This window comes from Entelurus aequoreus, linkage group LG21 (assembly GCF_033978785.1).
Source record: "Entelurus aequoreus isolate RoL-2023_Sb linkage group LG21, RoL_Eaeq_v1.1, whole genome shotgun sequence".
Classification (NCBI taxonomy): domain Eukaryota; kingdom Metazoa; phylum Chordata; class Actinopteri; order Syngnathiformes; family Syngnathidae; genus Entelurus; species Entelurus aequoreus.
Genome location: NC_084751.1, coordinates 26,808,731 through 26,816,911, shown reverse-complemented (window position 1 = coordinate 26,816,911; position 8,181 = coordinate 26,808,731).

Genomic DNA, 8,181 nt, shown 5'->3' with positions numbered 1-8,181 from the left:
TGTTGATTAACGTGGGCAGAATTATTACAGAGTTCCCAATGTTAAAAGGATAAAGCCATTGTTTACAAATTTGGTAAATATATAACCAAAAAATTTATATTTAGTTGTTTTCTTACTGTACCGAAAATGAACCGAACCGTGACCTGTAAACCGAGGTACGTACCGAACCGAAATTTTTGACCACGACTGTATATATACTGTATATATAGTATGGTAGTAGTAGAGAGAGTGTGTACATATACTGTATATAATATATATATACATATACATATACATATATATATGTGTGTGTGTGTGTGTGTGTGTGTGTGTGTGTGTGTGTGTGTGTATTTATAGATACTATATATATATATATATATATATATATATATATATATATATATATATATATATACTGTATGTGTATAAGTTTGGAAACCTCTGATATAGACAAACAACTAGCCATGTATTTTAGTTTAATCAAAGTGTATATCTTTTTTTTTTTGGTTTAATTCTTCGTATGCAAAAAAAAAAAAATCACAATGTAGCAACGTTTCTTACCTTAATTGCTATGGTTGTTTTGTTCGAGGAAACTTTTAGTGTTTATGTTCAGTAGCGTTGAGTAGAATTTTTTTACGGGTAGCACATTTGTTCAGAACACCGTACTTTATCAGTGAAGTCCTCACCCAACTTAAGTATCATTTAATGATAAAGCACTTTTGCACTGATGGCCGACATGCAAGTGGGTGAAGATATGAGGTGTTGAAAACGATGCTGGTGAGCCGTGTTCTCCAAAAACAAGTCCGGCCTTGATATGTACTACAGTGCTGCACAGGAGCTGGCGGCAAAGAGACTGGAAAAATACCAGAACATCTTCACCCATGGCCCGCATTTGTCACATGCGTGCCTCGCTGAAGGGCACCTCGATGGGACGACACACCACCGTACGCAACAACCGACCGACGGTCAAAAACGCAGTACGGTTAAGGTTAAGGACAGTTAATCCGGTCTTGTGTCGGAAAATGATATCAATCGGTCCTTTGATGTGTGAATTACCGGATGACATTTAAAGAAGGAACCAATAAACCTGTCTGCACCTGCCCATGACACGAAATCATGAGAAATAGATCCAACATTGAAACAGCTTCTAACTAAAACAAGCAAAATATGTTTGATTGCTGACGCATGCAAGTCATCAAAGTGACATTTATTAAGGCGCTAAAATGCCCCGTGGGACAATTTTAGGGAACAAGTGTGCGAGTGTAATAAAAACACGTCGCAGGCCACAAAGTACGTACCTCTCACTGACGTGTGCTCCTGGAGATAAAGCTGTGATGCACGACTTGAGCTCTCCCGAGGGAAGAGGTTGGCCTATTTTTAGCGAGCCCCCTCTACCTCCCCTTCGCCCCGGCAAAGTTACCTGATAGCGGGGGCAAGTGTCGATCCTCAACATTTAATACTCTTATCTATAGTTACAAGCCTCCTTCAATATACTTTATTGGCAGCCGCTTAGCGTCGACAAAGTGTTTTCATTGGATTCATCCGTTGGTTGGCTAGATAGCGACGTGGCCGATTTCCAGTGGTGGATGCTGGTCTCTCCAGGAGGGGGAGCTCAGTTTCGGCCTACATGATAAAATGTGTTGCTTTATTTATATGTAACTTCTACCCTCCGTTCCTTTTTGAGAAAGTGATCTGTGACCCTGTCGTACCAAGAAGGCGTCTTTTCCAGGGATTTGACAAGTGTCCTCTCAGTGGCCTGCAGAGATAGGCTGCTTAACCCTTGTGCAACGTTCATATTGTTCTTACTCAGCCAGCGTTTGTGTTGCATTTTGTGGCTTTTAATGCCTCACAATCAAGCACTTACCGTAATTTCCGGACTATAAGCCGCTACTTTTTCCCCTCGTTCTGGTCCCTGCGGCTTATACAAGGGTGCGGCTTATATACGGCCTGTTCTTCTCCGGCACCGACGAAGAGGATTTCGGTGGTTTTAGTACGCAGGAGGAAGACGATGACACAATGATTAAAGACTGACTTTTCATATACCGGTAGGCTGGTTATTTTGATAACGTACAGGCAAGCACTTTGTATTACTTTGCACCGTTGTATTATTTGTACTCTGCATGAATGCTGTTCGCCATGTCAAAGATGTGAAAGTTTGATTGAATGATTGAAAGATTTATTGTTAATAAATGGGACGCTTTGCGTTCCCAAACAGTCATCTCTGTCCCGACATTCCCCTCCGTGGTAGCAGGAACCCCTATATACTACGCTAATTACACATCAAAACCCTGCGGCTTATAGTCAGGTGCGGCTTATATATGGAGCAATCTGTATTTTCCCCTAAATTTAGCTGGTGCGGCTTATAGTCAGGTGCGGCTTATAGTCCGGAAATTACGGTACCGTATATGTTAAAATACTGAACAGATGTTTACCTTATCCCAATAAACATCTGTCCAGTATTTTAACATAAAAGTGTTTTAGCACAATAGCTAATAACTATAGCAACAGACTTTAAGCATAAGAGTTGTGTGATAACTTACACATAATTATTCTATGTTTGTTGTTCAATTAAAAAAAAAAAAAAAAAAGATCTGCCATTAAGTGCTCGCTCGCTCGCTAGCTGGGACTGGCGCGAGGCTAGTGCAAAGTGTGTCCACCTGTGAGTGCTTTGAGACGGTGGAGGGGCTCAGCAGCACCCGCTGCTCGGTAAGAACAGACAGGGGCGCCGCTAGGGATTTTGGGCCCCATGAAAAGAATCTTTTCAGGGCCCCCTGTATTATAATTTCATCATCATTAGGGGCCTCTCTCGGCCATCCATCATTGGCCCCTAGAATCCGTCTCCTTTACCCCCCCCTTTTCGGCGCCCCTGAGAACAGAAACTGCAGAGTAAAGGAAGTCAGTCTCCAAACACAAAAAAAACCCCAGAAGTAGAAGCTCTATTTGTCGCTAGTCGTTTTTAACAAAGAAAATGTCGCTAAGAAGATCTGGAAAGTCTCCGGGTCAACTCAGAACAACAGAATGAATATTGGAAAATGCTCCTACAGAAGTGTTATGAGAGTAGCGTACGTGTGTGTCTGCGTGTGTGTGTGTGTGTGTGTGTGTGTGTGTGTGTGTGTGTGTGTGTGTGTGTGTGTGTGTGTGTGTGTGTGTGTGTGTGTGTGTGTGTGTGTGTGTGTGTGTGTGTGTGTGTGTGTGTGTGTGTGTGTGTGTGTGTGGCCCTTTAAAATATGACAGCAGGTGGGGTGAGTGACGTCAGTGAGTGAGTGGGCGAGAGAAGTGAGGGAGCGGTAATAGTGGTTTCCGTGCAGAAGCGAGCGGCTTGGTGTATGGCTGTGTGCAAAACGCCAATAAAGTGACAGAGTTGCAACAAATGGCCGGCCTTGTCATTCACCCTCGAGTCTGGAGCTGCAACGACCCACTGCCGGGTAAAGTGGAGGGTGTTACCCCCAAAGTACATCGGCCCTGGAGGAACGTCTCCGCTGCGCTCCTCGACTACGGTCTGGAAGCCGGAAGCAGGAAGGGTGTCAGAATAATTGTATCTAAGTTATCACAAAACTTTGTGTTTCAATGAGTTCCCGGCGAGCAGACAAAAGCTGTCTTTGATTCTACCAAGCAAAAGGCTTGTAAAACTCCACTGTGTAGGATGGGAAGCGACATGAAGGTGTCTGTTTCTTTGATGTATTGTAATCCACAGGATTTTGTCTTGACCCGAGATCTACAAAGCGAAGAGGAAGCAGGACCTGACCCCCTTCCAGGCACCTTTTCTTTTAACTGTTTTGTGGACCAAAGGCAGCGGCTGTTTACGACCCCCTTTCCTTTAGAAACAGCTGTTGCTATGTAATCAGGGAAAGTCCAAACAAAAGAGGAGGCGTACAATCTTTCGTCAGAGCGTGGTGGGAGACTCTACAAGAGTACAACCCAGATGTTTCTCCTCAATTGAGCTAAATTGAATTCTGTCTCTGTTTAATTCCTTGCTTCTTTGTCTGTTTAATACAGGGGTCACCAACCTTTTTGAAACCAAGAGCTACTTCTTGGGTACTGATTAATGCAAAGGGCTACCAGTTTGATACACACTTAAATAAATTGCCAGAAATAGCCAATTTGCTCAATTTACCTTTAACTCTATGTTATTATTAATAATTAATGATATTTACACTTAATTGAACGGTTTAAAAGAGGAGAAAACACGAAAAAAATGACAATTACATTTTGAAACATAGTTTATCTTCAATTTCGACTCTTTAAAATTCAAAATTCAACCAAAAAAAGAAGAGAAAAACTAGCTAATTCAAATGTTTTTGAAAAAATTTAAAAAATAATTTATGGAACATCATTAGTAATTTTTCCTGATTAAGATTAATTTTAGAATTTTGATGAAATAGGTTAAAATCCAATCTGCACTTTGTTAGAATATATAACAAATTGGACCAAGCTATATTTCTAACAAAGACACATCATTATTTCTTCTAGATTTTCCAGAACAAAAATTTTAAAAGAAATTCAAAAGACTTTGAAATAAGATTTAAATTTGATTCTACAGATTGTTTAGATTTGCCAGAATATTTTTTTGAATTTTAATCATAAGTTTGAAGAAATATTTCACAAATATTCTTCATCGAAAAAACAGAAGCTAAAATGAAGAATTAAATTAAAATGTATTTATTATTCTTTACAATAAAAAAAATAAATTTACTTGAACATTGATTTAAATTGTCAGGAAAGAAGATGAAGGAATTTAAAAGGTAAAAAGGTATATGTGTTTAAAAATCCTAAAATAATTTTTAAGGCTGTATTTTTTCTCTAAAATTGTCTTTCTGAAAGTTATAAGAAGCAAAGTAAAAAAATAAATGAATTTATTTAAACAAGTGAAGACCAAGTTTTTAAAATATTTTCTTGGATTTTCAAATTCGATTTGAGTTTTGTCTCTCTTAGAATTAAAAATGTCGAGCAAAGCGAGACCAGCTTGCTAGTAAATAAATACAATCAAAAAAATAGAGGCAGCTCACTGGTAAGTGCTGCTATTTGAGCTATTTTTAGAACAGGCCAGCGGGCTACTCATCTGGTCCTTACGGGCTACCTGGTGCCCGCGGGCACCGCGTTGGTGACCCCTGGTTTAATAGATGTCATCAGTGTTTGAACCTGACAAAGGGTGTAACAGAAGTTTACAACACAAGATCGCTGATTCGCTCATTTCGCTGTCAATCAAAAAGGGAATGCGCCTTAGAGAGATCATCCAATCATCATGCAGAAGTTGAACGTCCCCATAGACCCCCAGAGACGCTGAGCGTCCAATGGGCGGGACAAAGCCCAGTATTTATCCAATGACTCGTCTTGTTTGGTTTCCCCATTGAACTCTGTGGACGGCGAGCGTCTACACTGTTTAAAGCACCGCGAAGCTGCGGGAATGAGAGAGAGGAAAGCCGCGTCGTTATCAGTGATAAGAAGCTGATTCTGAACAAAAGAGCGCGTTGTAGCGCATATTTAGTCAATAACATGTACACACAACACTATATATTTAATCACTAATTTTTTTGACATTTTAGGGTTCCCTTGAAGTGTTAGAGCAATCACCACTGGCCTTTGTGCACAGCTGGTTCGTGTCCTGAGAAAGTAAATAAATAAGAATAAAAATGTGGATGATTGTAAAATGATTGTAGTCTGTAACACACTGAAGCCCTGATCTACCAAGATCCAGATACCCCGCGCTAAACAGCGTGTGCAAACAACAAAATTGCGCCTACTATTAGTGGCGTGTTGCATGTGATCTGCTAAGACTGCGTGTACAAGTGATAAATGGTGCAGACCACCCTATTTAAAGGACGTTTTTGCATGTACTATGCAGCTTTCACCATGGAGACACGCATTTACTGCATATTAATGTTACTGTATCATTCTCCTACCTTGCTATGCTTTGATACAAACCCCGTTTCCATATGAGTTGGGAAATTGTGTTAGATGTAAATATAAACGGAATACAATGATTCGCAAATCCTTTTCAACCCATATTCAATTGAATGCACTACAAAGACAAGATATTTGATGTTCAAACTCATAAACTTTATTTTTTTTTTGCAAATAATAATTAACTTAGAATTTCATGGCTGCAACACATGCCCAAGTAGTTGGGAAAGGGCATGTTCACCACTGTGTTACATGGCCTTTCCTTTTAACAACACTCAGTAAATGTTTGGGAACTGAGTAGACACATTTTTTAAGCTTCTCAGGTGGAATTCTTTCCCATTCTTGCTTGATGTACAGCTTAAGTTGTTCAACAGTCCGGGGGTCTCCGTTGTGGTATTTTAGGCTTCATAATGCGCCACACATTTTCAATGGGAGACAGGTCTGGACTACAGGCAGGCCAGTCTAGTACCCGCACTCTTTTACTACGAAGCCACGTTGATGTAACACGTGGCTTGGCATTGTCTTGCTGAAATAAGCAGGGGCGTCCATGGTAACGTTGCTTGGATGGCAACATATGTTGCTCCAAAACCTGTATGTACCTTTCAGCATTAATGGCGCCTTCACAGATGTGTAAGTTACCCATGTCTTGGGCATTAATACACCCCCATACCATCACAGATGCTGGCTTTTACACTTTGCGCCTATAACAATCCGGATGGTTCTTCTCCTCTTTGGTCCGGAGGACACGACGTCCACAGTTTCCAAAAACAATTTGAATTGTGGACTTGTCAGACCACAGAACACTTTTCCACTTTGTATCAGTCCATCTTAGATGAACTCAGGCCCAGCGAAGCCGACGCCGTTTCTGGGTGTTGTTGATAAATGGTTTTCGCCTTGCATAGGAGAGTTTTAACTTGCACTTACAGATGTAGCGACCAACTGTAGTTACTGACAGTGGGTTTCTGAAGTGTTCCTGAGACCATGTGGTGATATCCTTTACACACTGATGTCGCTTGTTGATGCAGTACAGCCTGAGGGATCGAAGGTCACGGGCTTAGCTGCTTACGTGCAGTGATTTCTCCAGATTCTCTGAACCCTTTGATGATATTACGGACCGTAGATGGTGAAATCCCTAAATTCCTTGCAATAGCTGGTTGAGAAAGGTTTTTCTTAAACTGTTCAACAATTTGCTCACGCATTTGTTGACAAAGTGGTGACCCTCGCCCCATCCTTGTTTGTGAATGACTGAGCATTTCATGGAATCTACTTTTATACCCAATCATGGCACCCACCTGTTCCCAATTTGCCTGTTCACCTGTGGGATGTTCCAAATAAGTGTTTGATGAGCATTCCTCAACTTTATCAGTATTTATTTCCACCTTTCCCAACTTCTTTGTCACGTGTTGCTGGAATCAAATTCTAAAGTTAATGATTATTTGCAAAAAAAAAACGTTTATCAGTTTGAACATCAAATATGTTGTCTTTGTAGCATATTCAACTGAATATGGGTTGAAAATGATTTGCAAATCATTGTATTCCGTTTATATTTACATCTAACACAATTTCCCAACTCATATGGAAACGGCGTTTGAACATGAAAATAAAGAATGTGGGGTTTACAATATTAACTATGACCGATAAAACACTGAATATTGACATATGAACATCACACCCCCTCTCGATTGACATATATTACAATCAAGCAAAATGCAACAAAAACACAACAAACACAGAGAAATATGAACGCTAAGGGTAAAAAAAAAACCACCTACAATCTGATATATCACTAAGCTTTAGAACTTTGTTGTAAAAATCTCCTTCCGCGTCTGTCCCTGACACCCGCATTTCAGGCTGGCCGCTCTGGAAACACTCTGTGGAAACGCTCCCCACCCACACTGCTCGGTGCCTCGTCTGAGCTGCTGTGACTTAGATTACCATAGTAACTAAATAGATTACCATAGTAACTAGTATATTAAAGTTAAAGTTAAAGTACTACTGATAGTCACACACACTAGGTGAGGTGAAATTACCCTCTGCATTTGGCCCATACTCTTGCTCCACCCCATGGGAAGTGAGGGGAGCAGTGAGCAGCAGCGGTGGCCGCACTCTGGAATAATTTTGGTGATTGGTGATTTGGTGATATTATGCAAAAGCGTAGATTCCAACCATTGAAATAATTTGTATAGTTCAAGACTAACGGTAATTTCAAAACATCACTGCACAATATAATGGCAGCTACAGTTTCCATCTTAAAGATCTAAACAAATTATTTGGAAATGTCCTGCGGGCCGGATTGAAAAG